Here is a 21,756-nt window from a genome sequence, read left to right as displayed (position 1 = left end):
ATGGCAATAATCAACTACAAATCCAAATATACAAACAACATCAGATTTCAATCACTACCCAATAATCAAATTATAAAAATCCCCAATTTCTCCTAACCCTAACCCTAACTTAATAAATTCTGAAATTACATTCAAATGATAATAACTAATCAAATGCTACACAAAATTAGGTGTAAACAACAATAATTAAACATAAACCAAAAAAAATTAGGGAAAAAACTTACCTAAATCAACTTAGGAAATAGAAGTACTAGAGAAAAGTGAATTTGCGGTGGGGTCAAAGCATGGTGGGCGGATCGTCGGCGTGGTAGGCGCTCGTTAGCATGGTGGCAAAGTGGTGGCGGCGAGGGGAGATGGGTGTGGTGAAGGTTAAGCCGCCGAGGGGAGAGAGTGTGGTGAGGGAGTGTGTGTTAACTTTTTAATTTTCTAAGTGAATAAGGAAGGAGAAATGGTGCGGTTTGTTTTAGATAAATTGACCATTACCCACCGAATCTTGAATTTTGCGACCGATCGTATAAATCGGTTGGTAAATTTTATTATACCAACCGCATTGTGGTCAATTAAAACCGATTTATGGTCGGTTGGTAAAATTACCGACCAATTAATTACAGGCGGATTCGGTCGTTAAAATAACTTTACTGACCGATTTTATATGCGGTCGTAAGTTTCCGGTCGGTAAATGCCCAGTTTCTTGTAGCGCGTAGATAATATATAACAAATAAACTTTGAGATACACTAATATACCATGTAACACCCCCATTTACTCAGGAGCCTTTAGCTAGACATTCCCAAGTTTACCATCTCGGTTTCCCGAGGTAGTGAATAACAAAGTCCAACTCACCAAAGTACTTTAAATTAAAACTTTAACGATTACATGTTTATTACAAATTAATCGACTAAAACCTAATATAAATTAATTACAACTCGCAGCGGAAATAAATAAAGTGATAAAACATTCTATGTGGTCTAGACTTCTAGGTAGGTTGTCCAAGTCCTCACGCATTCCCATAAGCTCCCAAGTCAGCTAATCTTTAGTACCTGTCAAATCTGCTCCCCATAAAACGGTTCACCGCAGGTGTTCACGAATACACAGTCAACCGCGAGGTTGAGTAGGAATAAATACTAACAACAAAAACATACGATAAATAATCCAATTTCCTTTTTCATTGCACAACCCCCTGACAACGTGCTCCTTTCTTTTACTTACTCGTTACACTAATCTTCCCGCCAATACCTGGCCGGGGCAGCCTCAACCCGAAGGTGAGTAAACACACACTACATTACCATAAGGTAATGTCTGCCTCAACATATAGTTGAGTAATATCCACTGGATGGCCGCACCAATCTGGGGCTCGCTCGAGTAATCATGATTTAAAATTATGTCGCAATAAATCAAATACGTCACCCGAAGGCTCTTACCATGACGTCGCCAATATAACTCAATAATAATCTACATCACCACGAAGGGATGTTTGCGATATTAAACTCAATAACCAATGCAATAATACAAGAACTCTATCATAACTAATCCAACCAACATTTACAATATAATTCCCCCCTCCAACAATTTCAATGATATCAACCAACACAATTCTCATATGATCAATTCACTTTAATATAAATCATCCAACAAACATTATCGAGTAAAAGTTGAGTAGGATTTATTCCTACCTGATCATCAAATATTCCGTATACAACGCTCCAAGCAAAGCAAAGCAATCCACCACGTAGAAATCTAATTAAATTATCTTAACAACTCCGTCACCTAATAAAATAAATAATATATTCACTTTTTAATTATAAATTATTACGTTCTATTATTATTTAATTATTATTGTAAATTTATATTCATTATTCAAATTCATTATTTATAATTATTAAAAGTTTATGATATTAAAAACCCGATTACTTATTCATACCCGAGTTAACCCGTTTCAATAAAGCAAAATCCGATTACCCATTAAAACCCGTGTGAATCCGTCTTACAATAATCAACAACAACAACAATAAAATAATTGAATCACTCACGTGTATTACTACACCAATCACCTTCCTTTAAATCCCGATCATCAACCCGTGAGACCTCCCTTCAACCATGTGCCAACCCTTTTCCGACAACCACCATGACCGCCACCGAAACCACCGAGAGCCTCCACCGCCGTAGTCCATCCACGGTCCAAACTCCACTCCAAGCCACACATGTGGTTACCCATCCTCGCCCTACCTCCCGATACAACAATATACAAACCCAAACCCGATCCCGAACCAATCATAATTACCGACCGGATTCGGTCGTTAAGTAACTTTACCGACTTGATTTTATATGCAAAATGTAAGTTTCCGGTAAATGCCTGTTTCTTGTAGCGCGTAGATAATATATTACAAATCAACTTTGAGATATACTTATATACCATGTAACACCCCCATTTACTCGTGGAGCCTTTAGCTAGACATTCCCAAGTAAATAGAATCATTACCATCTCGGTTTCCGAGGTAGTGAATAACAAAGTCCAACTCACCAAAGTACTTTAAATTAAAACTTTAACGATTACATGTTTATTACAAATTAATCGAATAAAACCTAATATAAATTAATTACAACTCGCAGCGGAAATAAATAAAGTGATAAAACATTCTATGTGGTCTAGACTTCTAGGTAGGTTGTCCAAGTCCTCACGCATTCCCATAAGCTCCCAAGTCAGCTAATCTTTAGTACCTGTCAAATCTGCTCCCCATAAAACGGTTCACCGCAGGTGTTCAGGAATACACAGTCAACCGCGAGGTTGAGTAGGAATAAATACTAACAACAAAAACATACGTTAAATAATCCAATTTCCTTTTTCATTGCACAAGTCCCTGACAACGTGCTCCTTTTTTTTACTTACTCGTTACACAAATCGTCCCGCCAATCCCTGGCCGGGGCAAAACTCAACCAAGGTGAGTAAACACACACTACATTACCATAAGGTAATGTCGCGCTCAACATATAGTTGAGTAATATCCACCGATGGCCCGAGAACAACTGGTGCGCGCTCCGAGTAATCACGATTTAAAATCGTCTGCCAGAATAAATCTGAAATACGTCACCCGAAGGCTCTTACCATGACGTCTGCCAATATAACCTCAATAATAATCTACATCACCACGAAGGGATGTCTGCCAGTATTAATCTGAATAACCAATGCAATAACAGTAACTCCATCATAACTAATCCAACCAACATTTACAATATATTTCCCCCCTCCAACAATTTCAATGATATCAACCAACACAATTCTCATATAATCAATTCACTTTAATATTAATCATCCAACAAACATTATCGAGTAAACGTTGAGTAGGATTTATCCCTACATGATCATCAAATATTCCATATACAACGCTCCAACCAAAGCAAAGCAATCCAACACGTAGAAATCCAATTAAATTGTCTCAACAACTCCGTCACCTAATAAAATAAATTATATATTCACTATTTAATTATAAATTATTACCTTCTATTATTATTTAATAATTATTGTAAATTTATATTCATTGTTCAAATTAATTATTGATAATTATTTAAAGTTTATGATATTAAAAACCCGATTACTTATTCAACCCGAGTTAACCTGTTTCAACAAAGCAAAATCCGATTACCCATTAAAACCCATGTGAATCCGTCTTACAATAATCAACAACAACAATAAAATAATTGAATTACTCACGTGTATTACTACCCGAATCACCTTCCTTTAAATCCCGATCATCAACCCGTGAGACCTCTCTTCAACCATGTGTCAACCCTTTTCCGACAACCACCATGACCTGCCACCGCAACCACCGAGAACCTCCACTTTGCACGGTCCATCCACGGTCCAAACTCCACTCCAAGCCACCACATGTGGTTACCCATCCACGCCCTAACTCACGATACAACAATATACAAACCCAAACCCGAACCCGAACCCTACGCAACCTAAACAAACTCACGATTTAACCACTATACATGACCACCAACACCACTACGGACTACCACCGACCTCCACCGTATCCATCACGACCAGAAACCCGAATCCTAAACCTTACCACCACAACCTGCCACTCAACACACATAACCCGCAAACCCCTACAAAAACCGTGATAACCATCCCCCTTATCAACCACCCTATGCTACCTCCGGCCACCAAGAAAGCCATCCATCACTCCCGACACGCCACTAACAACCAAACCAAACCCGACCCATTAACAACACCCCATCACCAACTCAACACCGCGGTAACAACACAAGCAGCCCCTCCCCTATTTTTCGCGTTTTCCGACCACTACCGCCACAAACCGCCACCAACACACCATCACTGTGGTCGACTCCTCCCCCCACGACCAACCAACCCAGGTCTGAGTCAAGACTAGTCACGAACAAGGGTTTAAACCCGTGCAAACCCATATTACTACCCCTTTAAACCACCAACAAAAATACCCAGAAAACAACCCATTACCATCGGTCCAAGGTGGTCAACAGTAGGTCCGGTCAATCTCTGGTGTCTCACGGTCAAGGTCATGGTCTCGGGTCAGTCAACGGTTGTCTATTTAACGAGTTATATTAGTCTTAAGGCGCGTATGTTATGAGACGATTATAAAATTACCTTGTGACGATCTCCCAGCTAATCCTTCTTTCTCTATTCTGTTATTTGAATTATTTATATTTTATGATGAAATAGGTCTATTGTTGTAGGTTGTCATCTATTTATATAGATAGGCTAAGGTTATATCGACACCAATTAGGAAACTATGTAATTATCATATTATTACTATTATACAAATACCATTAGTATTAGTATTATTGTAATTATTATTATTACTATTATTATTATTATTATTATTATTACATGTATTAGTCTTACTATAAGTAGGATTCCCTCATACTATCTTTACTAATTTATTATTGCCATAACTTTATTATTATCATCGATATAATTATTATTACCTTTACATATTATTATTTCCATATAAATTATTATTAATTCCCGACACAAATCCCGATCACACTCATATTAAATTAATAAGATTCGGTCCAATAAACAATGGCACCCGACCCAGCTTTCAATTATTAGCTAAGCCCAATTCCCAACTTGAATTATTAATTTATTAATTAATTATCGTCTTACTTGTAATTATTATTGGAAATGCCTTTACATAATTATTTATATTACATAAATTATTCTCATAAATTATTATCAAAATAACGGGGTATTACATACCACATTAAAACAAGAGATAAGCCTGAATTTGGTCACATTTTTTGGTATATCACACTTTAGAATAAGAGTGACCAAGGTATGGTTAAATTGTTTAAGTAATTTACCTTCATGAAAGAAATCCTTAATAGCCTCACACACATCCCCAAGAGTGACCATGCAATTTGTTAGTGGGGAGACTGGGTGTACGCCTGAAGCTAACCCGACTCGACCTAAGGACCGCAAAACCAAAAGTTTCAGTCATATTCTGTTATGACCTTGACCAAATACTAGACTCATACCGTTGGACTTACCATTTGATCATCCCTGTGATCTCATGACACCCTAGTGTCTTTAATCCTTTGTTTACATCTCTATTCTATTACTTGCTTTGATTTTCGTTGTTGTTTACTTAATTTTCATTAGTTTAGTTATTCGCAAAACCTGAAATAATTATGGCACTTGCATTCTTAGAGTAGATAGACTTAGAACCCAAAACAACCATCCCATGGATCGACTCCGACTTACCACTTGCTAGTTGTTTGTTGGATTTATAAATGTATTTGATTGAGTGAACAACGACTTGCTCTGATCAAAGAGCACTACAAGCTAATGAATATTTAAGCGAACGACATACTGAGGTAACGGTTTAGTTTGATGCAACAGGATATAGGCGGTGTTTCGTGGCCTAGGAAAGTTCCCTTTTGATTGTGTTTTGTTTTTAGTTCCGTTTTCTTCTGTTTAGTTGTTTTCTTTGTTATTTCCGGTGTATTTCACAAGTATCAAAACTAGTATTGTATTCTTTTTTTTTTTGGTGAAATGTGAGATATATATATTAAGGAAGAAAACAATATACAGGATAGACAGTCCAGCCTCAGTCTAAAATAAAGCTTTCCTGTTACAAAAATCCACTGCAGTACCAATACCAAAACTGTATAAAACCTATCAAACTCAACTAGACCAGACACGTTCTCGCCTCTTTGCTATGCCCCATTTCCTAAGCCATATTCTCATTATTCTGTGCAATCTCCTTACTCGGTCTTGCTCCGATTCTTCTCTTCACTTCCTCTCTTATAGTGACAAAGATTTATCGGGCTTTATCAAAGACTAAGTTCAATCTTGCATTATTTCTCTGGTTCCAAATGAAATATAAATAGGCAGTCCAAATGAGTGAATGTACCTCCTGCTTCAAAGCACGTCTGGGAACACTTCCAGAAGGTGATGTAGAGATGCTTACATCAACCTTAAACCCACACCAGGACTCCACTGCAGCAATAATGAGTCTACTGTATGAGCACTCAAAAAAGAGGTGATTCTTAGTTTCAATAGCATCATCACATATGCAACAACTATTATCGAAACAACCAACTGGAACAACTTGTCCTTAACCTTCAAACCATTATTCATGGTGATCCAGCTAATCATAGCATGTTTAGGGTAGTTTAGGTTTTTCCACTTTGTAAGGCTGTTTAGGTCTCACCATTCATAGCCACTCCCGATAGAGTATCCTTTAGGATCTCGACCATTTGTTATCAATGTAAGCTTGCTTCATAATCTCTTTTACTCTACAAATACACTTCCAATTCCAGGACACATCATTTGGTGGAGAATAGGTATGCCAATCCTTATTTTTAATGTAAATCTGATTGACCCACCTAATCCACACCCTATCAGCTTTGCCATAAATCCAATCCACCAGTTTAGCTATAGTGGTTGTGTTCCATAGTTCACCGCTTTATGCCCAATCCTCCTTCATCTTTAGGTAGAGTAACCTTATCTCGGGCTATGAGAGGGACCTGTGATAGTCAAGATCTTTTCCCCATAAGTAATTCCTACAAATGGCCTCAATTCTCTTAATGACTCCCTTAGGTATCAAAAAAATGCTAGCCCAATAGGAGTAAAGAGTGTTGAGAATCGAATTAATGAGAACAACCTTCCCAAAGATAGACAACTTCTTGGCACCAAGGCTCCTTATTCTATTTACCATTTTTTCAGCAAGAATGTTATAATCCTTCTTAGTCAACCTGCCTGCTTGAATTGGGACCCCTAAGTATCTGAATGGCAAAGATCCTTCAATAAATCCAATTGCTTGAATGATTTCCATCTTTAGTGATTCAGTCATGCCATTAAAGTACACCTCAGACTTTGTGCTACTCATAGTAAGACAAGTAGCTTTAGAGAAAATGAAAAAGCTCGACTAGGAGCATAATAGATCGAGCGTTTCCCTTACAAAACATCAGCAAATCATCAGAAAATATGAGATGGTTTAATTTAATACCCTTACAGAGAGGATGGAATTGAAAAGGCCATCTGCTTGTGGCATATTTGATCATTCTTGTAAGGTAGACCATGCAGAGAGTAAAGATCAAAGGTTATATTTGATCTCCCTGTCTTAGGCCTCTTTGGCCCTTAAAATAGCCAAAATTATTTCCATTCAAACATAAAGAGAAAGAAGTGGATGTCACACAAGCCATAATTCTTTGAGTGAATCTATCAGGAAAATCAAGAGCCTTGAATAATTGTTCAACAAAACCCCACTCCATAGTATCATAGGCTTTCGGTAGATCAATCTTGAATAGACACCTAGGGGATACTGACCTTCTGTTATAAATTTTGACAATGTCTTGACAAATTAACACATTCTCTATAATTGACCTCCCTTTAATGAACGCTCCTTGATTCTCACCAACAATGTCATGCAAAACCAAAGACAGTCTATTACAGATAAGCTTAGAGATCACCTTATAAATCATGTTGCAGCAGGCAATAGGTCTGAAATGCTTCACAGATGTTGGCCTATCACACTTAGGAATCAAGGTGATGTTGGTTGCATTCACCGATTTAATAATTTTCCAGTGGCAAAGAAATCATTTATAGCCTCACTTACATCTGCACCAATAATATTCCAGCTCTTCTTGAAGAAGCATTTGGTATAACCATCTGGGCCAGGTGCTTTGTCAATAGGTATGTCAAAGAAAGCTTTCTTTATCTCTTTATTGGTAATAGGGGAATTCAAGATCAGGTGATGATCCCGATCGCACCCCTTCCCATATTGATTACTTGAGCCCTGACTGGTTCAAAGAGGGTGTACTACTCCCCAATAGTCTTGTAATAATCCAGAAAGCATCTTGATATCGTGGCTCTCTACACAATCAAGTTTCCATACGATCCTCAATTTGGGTAACTTTATTGGTATTGCATCTTTTCTTTATAGCACCATGGAAATAAGTAGTATTGCTATCCCCCTCCTCCAACCATCTGACTTTTGCTTTCTGCTGCAGGAAGCTGGTTCTGGCTTTGTTGAGAATTTTTAGACTGTCAGAAATCTGAACCTCTTTTTGAATCAAATTAGCATTATGAGAATCCATCTCTAGCTGCAGCTGGACATTAAGTAGCTCCCTCTCTGCAATGCTGGCCTTATTCTCAATATCAGAGAAGCACTCCTTGTTCAACTCCTTGAGTTTTGACTTAAGATTCTTTAATTTCTTCACCACATTGAACATTTTATACCCAAGATAGTGTTGATTCCATTCCTCTTGCACTTTGGGAATGAAAGAAGGGGCATCTCCCACATATTGAAGAATTTAAAGCTAGCTCTCCTACCTGAGTCCAACTTGATGTTACTCACAGTACATGGGCAAGGGTCAAACAGTCCAGCAGGGTGAAAGTGAGCAACCATATCAGGAAAACTATTGAACCAGTCTTGATTAGCCAAATATCTATCAAGCCTGCTGTAGACCCTAGTCATAGGCTCTTGCTTATTACACCAAGTATAAAAAGCACCAGTTCCAGGCAGGTCAATCATCCCACAATTATCCAGGCATTCAATAAACTCATCCATATCAGCTTGCTTAGTGTTCCCACCTAATCTCTCTGCAGGATTTATAACAGTATTGAAATCCCCTGTAATTAGCCAAGCCCCTAGCAACTGAGTACCAATCAGCTCCAACTTCCTCCATAAATCCCTTCTGTCCACACCCTCATTAAATGCATAGACCATAGTGAAGAAAAATTGCTGCTGAGTGATCCTACATGTTACACTAGAGTGAATGTATTGTGCATCATACTGTAACACTCGCACATCAAATAGATTGGCTTTCCATAGCAGCCAGACTCTACCTCCCTTATGATACCTTGTATTGGTAGTAACACTCCAACCATCTAGCATAGTACTAGAAATATTACCCACATTTGCACCATTTATTTTTGTTTCTACTAAACCAAATAAACCATCATCTTTATTATGAGTAAACCATTTGACAGTATTTTTTTTATGTACAATATTTAGACCTCGAACATTCCAAAACCCTAAATTATTCATAATTATGTGATAAAATTGGGTTACCATTTTGACCTACACCATCCCTAGGTCTCACATGATTCATACCTCTCACTGCAACATCCTTAAAAGATTTCTCAGGAGTAGTACCTGCAGAGGAGATCAGTCTCGTAGGAGTTGACACAGGTGTGCATTCTCCCTCAGCAGTCCTAACAATAGTCTGTGTAGGGATATCTTGTTGTTTGGAGATTTGGGCCAGAGGTTTATCCACAGGCTTCCAAATTTTCTTTATGACAGCTGATTTCTTCCCATCAGTAGAACTAGCCCTGCACTTTGCCTGCTCATATCCCATTCCCTTGCATTTGGAGCATATGATTGGCATCCAATCATACTCCACGTCCAACATTACCACTTTACCATTTTCATCTAGAAATTTCACTTTATTAGGAAATTTCTGACCCACAGAAACTTCAACCATCACACGGGCAAACCCTAATCTAGTTTTGTCTATGGTTACTTGATCAGCTTTTTGGAATTTTCCTACCAAGCCTGCAATTTTTGGCAGGCATCTTCCCCAAAACTTCAAAGGCAGGGCATGAATTCTAATCCACGTAGGCACATCCTTAACATTTTCCGTGGTAAGTTCCACAGTGTCATCCCAAGGACGCACAATCAGAGGTTTGTTAACAAACATAAAATGTCCTGCTTGAAGAACAACCTCTCTATCTTTACTCTCCTTAAACCTTACCAAAAAACACCATTGGGTAAAAAGGATACCTTATCAATGCTGTGTTTTTGCCATATGTGGTGAATATATCCATTCAAAACTTCCTATGGAGGGTTTGCCGCCCAGCACAAAGCAGTACACTGCATTATTCCAATAAGATATCTCATCTTGTATGTCTTCTTGTGTAAACTGAATGAGATCCTCTGTTTCAGCAGTCTCCACCTCCTTCAGGACACCTTTATTGCCTCTCTGAGTGATCCATTGGAAATTTGCCTCCAACTCTTCATCAGCTACTTCATCAAAAGACAAACCAGGGTTTCCTGTGATTTCCTGCATGGACTTTGTTTTCAACACGTCCTCTTCTGACGGCCCTGGTTTTTTCGTCTCAACATTCTTTGCACTACTCTTTTTTGCATTCTTAACCATGGTTAGTCTACTAGATTTATTGCTCTTAGTCTTACTCGAAGAATTTCTGGCCATGGTTGAGAATCAAGGATGAAGAATATGCACTAGAAATCGCCTACGTAGGGTTTCTCTAGGGTTTCTCATTTATTTCTTTCATCGCATGAATTATCGTTTGATTAACCTAGTTTTGTATTCAAAACAATAAAACTAATAAAAAATGACGAAAGGTACTGATAATCATTCTCTCTCTAAAAAAATCTCTCCAAAAACCCTTGTCTGCATCAATTATATGCGGGGCTTGCATTGATTAATAATCGATGGTAAGCCCCAAAAGTGTTTCATATTTCAATCAATGGTACGAAGATCTATCTTCTATTCCATAAAAGTCTCCCTTTTGGTTAGAATAATCTTTCAGTCCCTTATTTCGGGGTTTTTCGTAACACCCCCATCTAACAAGGAGCCTTAACAAGATCTTCCCAAGCAGATACGGGCATTACCATCTAGTTGCCCAAGGAATAGTATATCATAAGGTCAATAAAAGAACTATTTAAAGTTTATTACAAGTTTAACTTAACAAGAAGAGATACAACTGATCAACAACAACTATCAACTATGGTGATACTACTTCATGCTAAGACTCGTCCCTCCAACGCACCTAACTAAGATCCACATCTCAACACCTACTAAGATTGACTGATCACCATAATGGATCACGACAGACACATAACAAGAAAGAAAAAAAACAAAACCACACAAGGTCAGTAACTTAAGAAAACACACAACACACAACACAAGATACAACATACACACATCCATCTCCAACTCCAATCATCCGTCAATCATCTGACTTATCCGAGGGTAATGTCCTGCCAGAAAATCCATCGCAACATATATTCCACACCGCTAGTGGGGGACCGCAGCCTTTCCCACCTAAGTGATGTGACCATTATTTGAGCGTATTTAGTCTCCGAATTAGCCTTGTTCCCATGCTTTTTGGTGCATATTTAGGTTATTTATTGTCTTTAGTCCTTTGTTTTGCATATTCTTTGAGGTTTTGTTCCCTTGGTAGGAAAGGAGTGCAAACCTTGCATTTTCATGGCAAAATAGAGCTAAATTGATTGAATTCAATGACCAAGCATCAAAGAGAACATAAGACTAGAAGGCCTTTGTACATATTATAGTAGATGGGCAATGATGAGGAAAGATCCTTGCATCTCCGACAAGATCCCCGAGGATTGTTGGAAGAATGAGGAAGAAAAGAAGAAAAAAAGGAAACAGACCAAGAATCCGAGCGGTTTGACCCTCGGGACGCTCGTCCAAGAAGGCCAGAATCCGAGCGTCCGACCAAGGAATCCGCTCACCCAACAGCCAGGCAATCCGCTCGTCCCGCTGCCTTGGACGCTCGGATTGTGTTACAGCAACTTTCGTTTTCTTCTTGTTCTATGAAAGATGCGCATATTTCGGAAAGACCGGCAAAAAGGAGACCGGCATCTCTTTTGAGAGGAGGCGATTCCTCAATGACTTAATCGTCATTTAAGCCCTTAGTAAACCCTAATTTGTGTACCTAATCCCCACTATAAATACCCCATTAGTCTAATTAGATAATCATGTTCTTCTTATCAATCTCTAGTGTAGTTTATATCATTATAATCTCTTCTTAATCTTGTAATCAACTTTTAATTAAGTCTTAATACAAATCTCATTTCCTTAATCTCTCTTTTGTTCATATTTTATTTTGGGTAATTGAAGATTATTTGGGTTATTATTGGGAGATTGACAACCTTCCAATCAATCATCAAGTACTTCTATTATTCTTTGCTTTATTATTGGAATCATTAGTAGGTATAATTCTCTTCATCAACATGGAGAATGATTCATGCTTAATTTGATAATGAGTGAGTAGTTTCCTTAACTAGGGTTAATGGGTAATTAGGGGAAATCAACATAGGGAATGATTCATGCTTAATTTAATATGGTTTCATAGTTTATTTGCTTGCTTGTTGTGATCTCAACTTATGCACATGTTATGTTTGATGAAATGCGAGCCAATGAATCCTTGCATTTTTTACCCATCACTTATCTTTTCAATGAGACTTGTAAGACATAAACCAACTCGAGTCTCATTAGACCATGCATATAGTTGAGTAGGGAGGATTAAGTCGACTTGTAGGTGTTGTACAATGTAATCGATTCGGCTCCGGGACCCAAACCTTCCTAGGATTGTAAGATATAAACCAACTCGATCCATCACAACAATAATTGCTTGCTTTTAATTTGAGAATATGTTTGTATGATCAATTCCCAAGAATCCCCTATGACCCCATGACACCCTAGTGCCTTTTATCAATTGTTTACATCCCTTTTTAATCATCTTGCTTGTTTACTTTCATTACTATTTAGTTTAGTGATCTTCTACTTCAACTCCAAATTGTGACACCCCTAGACACCGCTACTTGCAATTGAAAATCTTACTTCAATACCCGTCCCTTGGGATCCGACCTTTACTTACCTCTTTACTAATAGTAGAATTATTTGTGGAGATATAAATATTGTTTTGGTCTAGGTGCCCCTAACGACAAGTAACCGAAAAGTAAACCTCCAAGTGAGTACGACCAAAAATGGCGCCGTTGCCGGGGACGGTGTTAACATGATTTAGATTTTCTTAGATTGTTATTAGTTGTGTCTTTCTTTGCTTGGGGAAGTAAAACTGCTCAAGGTTTGTTCTAATTATTTTCAAGTTGTTTGATATTTTGCATGTCTAGAAGATCACAAGGTAACTTGTTACCCATTGATCACGAAATTGAAAGAACTTTGACAAATAATAGAAGACTTGCTAGAGGAAATTTGAGAGGTATTGGTGAGGTTGTATATATTCAACCAAACACTATTGAGTTCGTCAAACCTTTTGCAAGAGAAGGTGAGGAGAACCCAACACAAAATCCAACACAAAATAAACCCACAATGCCTAAATTTTCATCACATTCCGTACCAACCGAGGAGAACCTACCCAATGGTACTCCCACACCACAACACTTAACCGGAAACTTCATTGCCAAATCCGCGATTATCCAATTAGTCGAAAGAAGCCAATTTGGGGGGATGCCTAGTGAAGACCCTCATTCTCACATGGAGACTTTTTGTGACTATTGTGATGCGATTTCACAAACCGGTGTAACTCAAGACCAAATTTGATTGGTCTTATTCCCTTTTTCTCTAATTGGCACCGCAAAACAATGGTTAAAAGGCCTTGATAAGGCTACTCTCGGAATTGACTCTTGGAAGAAATTGGCTCTAGCTTTCTAAAAAAAGTTCTACCCAACGGAAAAGACTGACATGCTAAGAGCTCAAATTACGGGTTTTAAGCAAAGGGATGAAGAATCTTTGTATGAAGCTTGGGAGCGGTTCAAGGGAATTTGTCGCTCATGTCCTCATCATGGACTTAGCGAGTGGTTCTTGGTTCAACAATTTTGGAATGGTCTTTATGAAGACTCAAGAAACATTCTCAACATGGGATCAAATGGTATGTTCACCGAAGTTGACGATAATCAAACTTGGAACAAAATTGAGGAAATGGCGGTCCATAATTCACAATATAGTAGACCTCGCAAGGATACTGGAGGAGGAAAGCATGAAGTTGTCTCTACTCAATTGGGTGCTCAACTTAGTGCTCACATTGATACCATCAATTTAAAGTTCGAAAAAGCTATGGCTAGACTTAAAGAAGCCTCAAAATCACCAAAGCATCATGTTAATGCCATGATGGCATCTTCATCAATCCCAAGTGGGATATGTGAGAATTGTGGAACTTTGGGACATGACCAAAGTGAATGTAGGGGAACAAATGAACAAGTGAATGCTTTTCAAGCATACAAGAGTGGTACCCCTTATTCCAATTATTACAATGAAAACACCAAATTCCACCCAAATCTATCATACAAAAGCCAAAATGTTCAAAACCCTCAACCAACATACACCCCACCTCCCATGAGAAACCAAAATCAAAGACCCTTTTTCAACCAAAACCAAGGTTACCAAAACCAAACTCCATACAATCAACAAAATGACCAAGGTTTTGATGTTCAAAAAGCGGTCCTCCAAATGAAAAAGAATCAACAAGAGTTTTTCACTCAAATGCAAAAGGATAGTCAAGCAAAGGACATCACCATCAACAACATCCTAGCCCACACCAAAATGTTGGAAACCCAATTGACTCAACTAGCATCTTCAAGTTCTCAAAGACAAAAGGGGCAATTACCACCTCAAAGTAAACCCCCAAGACATGAAACGGTTAGTGCCATCCACTTGAGGAGTGGTACGAGATATGAAGGACCGAAGAAGCAAGTTGAGGATGAAGTTGTGGAAGCTAGTGACAAAGAAGAAGCTGTGCAAAACTCCAAGGATGGAGAACCACCAAAGGAAGAAGTTTCAAAGAAAAGTGAAGACAAATCCAAGGAGAAGGAACTCATTGTGATTAGACTTCCTTTTCCAAGTCGTCAAGCTAAGCCCAAATTTGATGACCAACTTGGAAAATTTATGGAAATTGTGAAGAATTTGGAAGTCTCGATTCCTTTCACGGAATTAATCAATCACGTGCTGGCCTATGCAAAGTACATGAAGGACATCCTTACAAAAAATAATTCGATCCGGAAGCTTGAAACCATCGCCTTCACTAAGGTGAGTAGTGCAATCCTTCAAGGGAGTTCACCTCCAAAACTTAAAGATCCGGGAAGCTTCTCAATACCGTGTACCATTGGCGACACCACGATTAACAAGGCCTTATGTGATCTAGAGGCTAGTGTGAGTGTTATGCCGTATTCGGTGAGTAAAAGGTTAGGGATGGGAGAGCTTAAATGTACCAACATCACACTCCAAATGGCCGATAGATCGACGAAGACACCATTATGGATATAGGAAGATGTTCCCATAAGAGTTGGGAAATTTTTCATCCTTTATGGACTTTGTTATTGTTGACATGGAAGAAGACTCCAATATTCCAATCATTCTAGGTAGACCTTTCTTGCACACCGCAGGTGCGGTGATAGATGTGAAACATGGAGAGCTTACTCTAGAAGTGGGAGATGAGAGCATAACTTTCAATCTTGATAAGACCATGAGAGCTCCCCGTTTGCATGAACCATGTTTTATGGTTGATCACTATAGCCGGAAGGATGATGGGAAGAAGTCCGAATTCCAATGGAAAAAGAAAGTTGATGATGCTCCATCAAAAGAGCAAGAGAATAGCAATAAAGAGAGCTTGAAAAGCTCACCTATGACAAGTGAAGAGGATGGCCTCATTGGCCAAATCAAGAAAGGAGGAGAGTTGTCTCTATCAACTCAAGAGATTTTTAATGATCAAGTAGACGAAGTTTGCGGTCTTTGGGATGATGAGTTTGAAGGGATTTTCAATCCCTATATTGGCAACGCTATCGATCAAAACCATCATGAAGGACAACAAGTGCAAAGATCTATTGTGGATCTTTATCATGATAATGAACAAGCTTTCGACTACTTCTTCAAGGTGTTGGGTAACATCAACAACACCTTGAAATGCCCCCATGACATCTCACTAAGGATGAGAGTTTGGTGGAGTCCTCTCCAAACCACCATTTGTAAATTTTCTAACTCCCTAACTTGCATTTTAATTCTTACATTGCATTTTTGTCATTTTTGGATTTTTGTGCCTTGATCAAGATATTCATCATTTTTGAGAGAAGTGAGGGAGGGACTAATGATTTTATTGATGTGTAGTGTTTTAACTTAGTGTGGGGATAGCACTTGCTTAAGATATCCATGCCTTTGTAGTGCCCCTACAATGTAGAACACGAGATTTGACGAATGGAAATGAAAGGGGTTATGCAGTGCACGGATGGACCTGAATCCGTGTTGTCCAAGAGGAATCCGAGCGGCTTAAGGGTAATCCGCTCGTCTTGCAGGAATCCGAGCGTCTGAGAAGGAATACGTTCGTTCTGTTGAGCTACAAAAATCAAAAATTTGGTCTGTAAAAGAATCCGAGGGTCCTACCTGAGAGGACGCTCGTCTGGTTCTGGACGCTCGTCTTAAGGAGAATCCGCTCGTCTTTTTGCTGCAACACTTTAAGAAAAATTCCTGTAAGAGAATCCGCTCGTCTTTTTGAAAAGACGCTCGTCCCACATAGCAGAATCCGCTCGTCTTCACTGAAAGACGCTCGTCTTGTGACGAGTTTTCCTGAAGCCTATTTATGCAGAATCCGAGCGTCCCGTGCCTCCAGCCGCTCGTCTTCCCCTGCTGTTTTGAAATTTTCGGGTATTTTAAACCCCCTCCCTCATTCATTTCATTCTTTCAACATTCAAACACTACCCATAAACCCCAAAACTCTCATCCTCTCCATCACTAAAAACAAGATTTCCTCAACCAAATTCAACAAAATCAAATCAAAACTTCCTCACAACAAAAATTAATCACTCCTTTTACAAAATCAATTGATTCAAACACCAAAATATTCAACTTTTGAATCGATTTTTGGGATACAAAGCAACATTCTTTCATCTTGAATCGATTTGAGCATAGCTAGAAATTGGAGATTTCAACCTTCCTTTGGTGTAAATCAACAATGGCAAGAACTAAAGGAGCAACAAAGGCACTCAAAGCAAAGGCACTTTCAAAAAGGCAACAACTTTTTCAAGCAAAGAAAGCTTCAAAGGCTTTGGTAATTTCTAATGCAAATTTGGAAATTCAACAACATGACCCCCCTATGGAAGCAACAACATCAACAACTACGGTTATTGCTCAATTATCCGACTATCCGGAGGTAATTTTCACTTCCGATTCTCATAGGGATAAATTTGTCCATTTTGCTAAGAAGACCATTATGCCAACAAAATTTATTTGTGATAATGCCTTGACAAAGTTGGGTGTTCTTGAGCAAACCAAAGCCTTCTTTGAGGCCATGTATGGGATTAGGTAAATTGTTTACCATGAGAGAATTGACATACCCCTCCCTCACCATGGAATTCATAAGTTCATTGAAAGTTACTAAGGTGGAGACTAGAGAATACATCGAGTTTCGTCTTGCAAATGTGAATAGACGCATCACCTTTGATGTTTTGAGTAAGATATTAGGCCTTAGTGATGCCCCGTACTATAATAAGATCCCCGAAAAGTATGACCCCGCTCCTCTTTGGGAGGAAATTTCCGGAAAGAAATTTGTGAGCTTTTATGCTTGTCGTGCTCTATTAGGGTCCACCATCTGGGCATTAGAGTGTGGCACAAGGTCATTGGAAATACTTTGATAGCGAGAAATGACACTAATCATCTTACCAAGATCGATTTTGTTCTTCTTGAGTCGGCCTTGAACATAGGAAGGAAGTATACTAAGCCATATAATGCTCTAAGGCTTTTGGTTGAAAGATGGCCTAATGTCGATTGTGGCAAAGAGGAAACCGCTTTTATTGTGAATGGAGGCCTAGTTACCTATTTGGCCAGCCACTTTGACCCAAACTTCACCAAAGACAAAACATATGTAGCGGTGAAAGGAGGCCATCTCATTGATATGGATGCCATGATTAACAAGTTTAAGTGGGTCAAGCATGATCCTCTTGACACCAACTATGGGTGGCTAACCAATGAAGCTAGATCCTTCACCTTGCCTTCAAAGATTTACCGATTGAGTGTTCACCGAACAAACTACCTTCTTCCACTCTCCAAGGAAGCCGAGTATATCATTCATCAACAAAGAGTCGAAATCGAAGAGCCTTCCTCCTCCATTGTCACACCACCCTACCCATTCAAATATCAAGAGTTCAAACCCAAGGATGTTGCAGTGGGAAATGATTACTTGACCCTTCTCATGAGAGAAATGCACCAACAAGCATATAATGATCGAGTGGATGCCTACAAGGCCCAATATCCGCCCCTCCTTCATTTAGCTAGGCAAGGACTACTTGATCAATCATGTCCTTTGTCTAGTTGGGCGGATAGAGAGGTTTTCTTTCCAAGCACATCTAGTGGTGAAAGACCGGGTGGAGAGGAGAATGTTGATGATGAAGTCGTCGATGATGAGGGTGGTGATGAAGAGGTAGGTGAAGAATAAGAGGTTCAAGAGAATGATGAAGAAGAAGAAGCTCAAGATGAGGAAGGAGAAGAAAGTGAGGAAGATCAAGGAAGTGAAAGCAGGAGTGGAGATGATTCCAGTTCTATGGAGGAAAATGATGATAATGATGATATGATAGAGGATTAGCAAACCTTGGAGGCTCCTACACCCTTATGGTTTGTCTACTTCTTTTGTTTTCTTTATTTTATCTTCATCATAGTCTTGAGAGTCCTAGCAACACGGAGGACTAACACCTTGGCTCCACTAAGGTGTTCTTTTTATTGTTCCCACATGAAAAATCCAAAATGACAATTTATTATTTCATGCATTGCATTTCGTATGCATGAACTACCCCAAAATTGAAGACATTAGAAATAATGTTTATTTTGGTTTGGGGAAGTACATGCATACGCATCGGGAGGTATTCTAAATTACGCTCTCCGCCATAACAAAAACCCATGCATCATGTAGTGTAGCTTAGTATAGCTTGCATTTAGTTTAGAAATCATGCATCATACTTGCATAATTTCCTATCATATTGGCCATTGAGGACAATGCCCATACTAGTCTGGGGATGGGAAATTATAACTTGACTTTTATTCAAAAATCCAAAATTTCGAAAAATCAAAAAATTTCGAAAAATCAAAAAAATCCAAAAATTGAAAATCCAAAAACATGTTCATTTCCTTTGTAGTGTAGTCTTGTATATATTATTATGTTTGTCTATCCTTGTTCACATTGATCGACTACGCCACATCCGAGACATGAGGATATTGAAGACCACATGGTATGATCTTTCCAATCTCCTTTTTCCTCTCTATGTTAATGACTATGTGGCTTTATTTTGATTGATGCGGTATGAACAATGTGAATTTAGGACTTGCATTTAGATTATTTGGCATATTAGTTAATAGAATCATATGCATTAGGATATATATATATATATATATATATATATATATATATGTTAGTTGCATCATGACATGTAGTTTGCATGTTAGGAAAATTTTGTGAAACCGTCTACTTGGGAAGCGTGACAAGTGTATATAGGCCTTAGTAGATTCTTTTTCTTCTTAAGACTTTGCTTGTTAGAATACTTGTAAAACACCCTAGGATCTGTCATGCTAGTATCCTTTGACCCATAGATTAAGGCCTAGTCAAGAGTACCTTGTGGTGTGATAACTCCTTGGCTACCGTTTATTCCAAGGTGACCATCATTCATCCATGTTCTACCATATATTTTGTCATCAAAGGGAATGGGCACAAAAAGAAATTGTTCAAAAATTTGAGTTCAAGAAATGAAAAGTGAAAGAAAGTTTGCAAAATGCATCAAAAGAAAAGAGGAGCAAAAAATAGAACTCATATGCTTCAAATATAAGGCACCCTCGTTACTAATTGGGGTGACTTTGAAAATGTTCAAATGAAAATGCAAAAAGTTGAAAAGTTGTCAAGTGTTGAAATGCCAAACATCAAAAGAAATGGCAAAAAGAAAGTGTTCTCAAATGTCAAATGCCACAAGAAATTGGGGGGAAAAACAAATAACAAAAGCAAACTCCCAAATGAAACTCAAATAATATCGATCCCTTTATCCATCGTATCCACTTTTGTGCATGGTAGAGAGGGGACGACCCTTCTTCTTGTCTAGGCAAGAAGGGGAATTCCGCGATCCTCCAGTGTTTCTAACACCATAGGGAGTCTATTCTTGACAAAAGAATTTAACGATTGAGGACAAAGGTACCCTAGCTTGACACAATTTGGAGGTGATTTATTGGTATCCTTCTAGTCTTAGTAGTTTGAAGAAATTGCATCGATGAAAGAGTGTGTACCCTTGAATTACTTCCCATGTAGATAATTTCCGCCACTTAGATGAGGAAAGTGGCTATCTTTTGTAGATGCATCCATTACTTGATTTTGTGTGCTTTAATGTTTGGATGTGTCGCCATTTTGGCAAGACCCAACTTGCCTTGCAAGAAGGCATCCTACCTCATGGTTGTCTTGTTGTGAGTTGAAGGGGCGGAGTGAGACGCGCTAATTGTCTCATATCGGCTATGCTATTAGGTTAGTTTAAATAACGGTCCTAGTCTTTGTCACCTCTTTACTCGGGACAAGCAAAGGTTCGGTTTGGGGATATTTGATGTGACCATTATTTGAGCGTATTTAGTCCCCGAATTAGCCTTGTTCCCATGCTTTTTAGTGCATATTTAGGTCATTTTTTGTCTTTAATCCTTTGTTTTGCATATTCTTTGAGGTTTTGTTCCCTTGGTAGGAAAGGAGTGCAAACCTTGCATTTTCATGGCTAAATAGAGCTAAATTGATTGAATTCAATGACCAAGCATCAAAGAGAAGACAAGACTAGAAGGCCTTTCTACATATTATAGTAGATGGACAATGATGAGGAAAGATCCTTGCATCTCCGACAAGATCCCCAAGGATTGTTGGAAGAAGGAGGAAGAAAAGAAGAAAAAAAGGAAACTGACCAAGAATCCGATCGGCTTGACCCTCGGGACGCTCGTCCAAGAAGGCCAGAATCCGAGCGTCCGACCAAGGAATCCGCTCGTCCAACAGCCAGGCAATCCGCTCGTCCCGCTGCCTTGGATGCTCAGATTGTGTTACAGCAACTTCCGTTTTCTTCTTCTTCTATGAAGGATGCGCATATTTCGGAAAGACCGGCAAAAAGAAGACCGGCATCTCTTTTGAGAGGAGCGATTCCTCAAGAACTTAATCGTCATTTAAGCCCTTATTAAACCCTAATTTCTGTACCTAATCCCCACTATAAATACCCCATTAGTCTAATTAAATAATCATGTTCTTCTTATCAATCTCTAGTGTAGTTTATATCATTCTAATCTCTTCTTAATCTTGTAATCAACTTTTAATTAAGTCTTAATACAAATCTCATTTCCTTAATCTCTCTTTTGTTCATATTTTATTTTGGGTAATTGAAGATTATTTGGGTTATTATTTATGGACATGGCCCACCTGCGTATGCCCTGCCGATCTGTGGACAATGGCAGCGGTCTTTTTGAAAGCCACGCTCGGCGGCGTAAAGGTGCTTTCGACC

At 38.7% G+C, this 21,756-nt stretch overlaps 1 non-coding gene across 1 annotated transcript; it reads right to left on the bottom strand.

The window, feature by feature from the left end:
* Positions 1-13,960: 13,960 nt before the first annotated feature.
* Positions 13,961-14,067, bottom strand: LOC141593381 (small nucleolar RNA R71). Its single transcript, XR_012521469.1, has one exon. It is a non-coding gene; the product is annotated as a small nucleolar RNA R71 (small nucleolar RNA).
* Between the last annotated feature and the right edge of the window lie 7,689 nt (positions 14,068-21,756).

Source organism: Silene latifolia, chromosome 7, assembly GCF_048544455.1.
Source record: "Silene latifolia isolate original U9 population chromosome 7, ASM4854445v1, whole genome shotgun sequence".
Taxonomy (NCBI): Eukaryota; Viridiplantae; Streptophyta; class Magnoliopsida; order Caryophyllales; family Caryophyllaceae; genus Silene; species Silene latifolia.
Note: the sequence above shows the minus strand (reverse complement) of the source record. Positions and strands in the feature narration are given on the sequence as shown.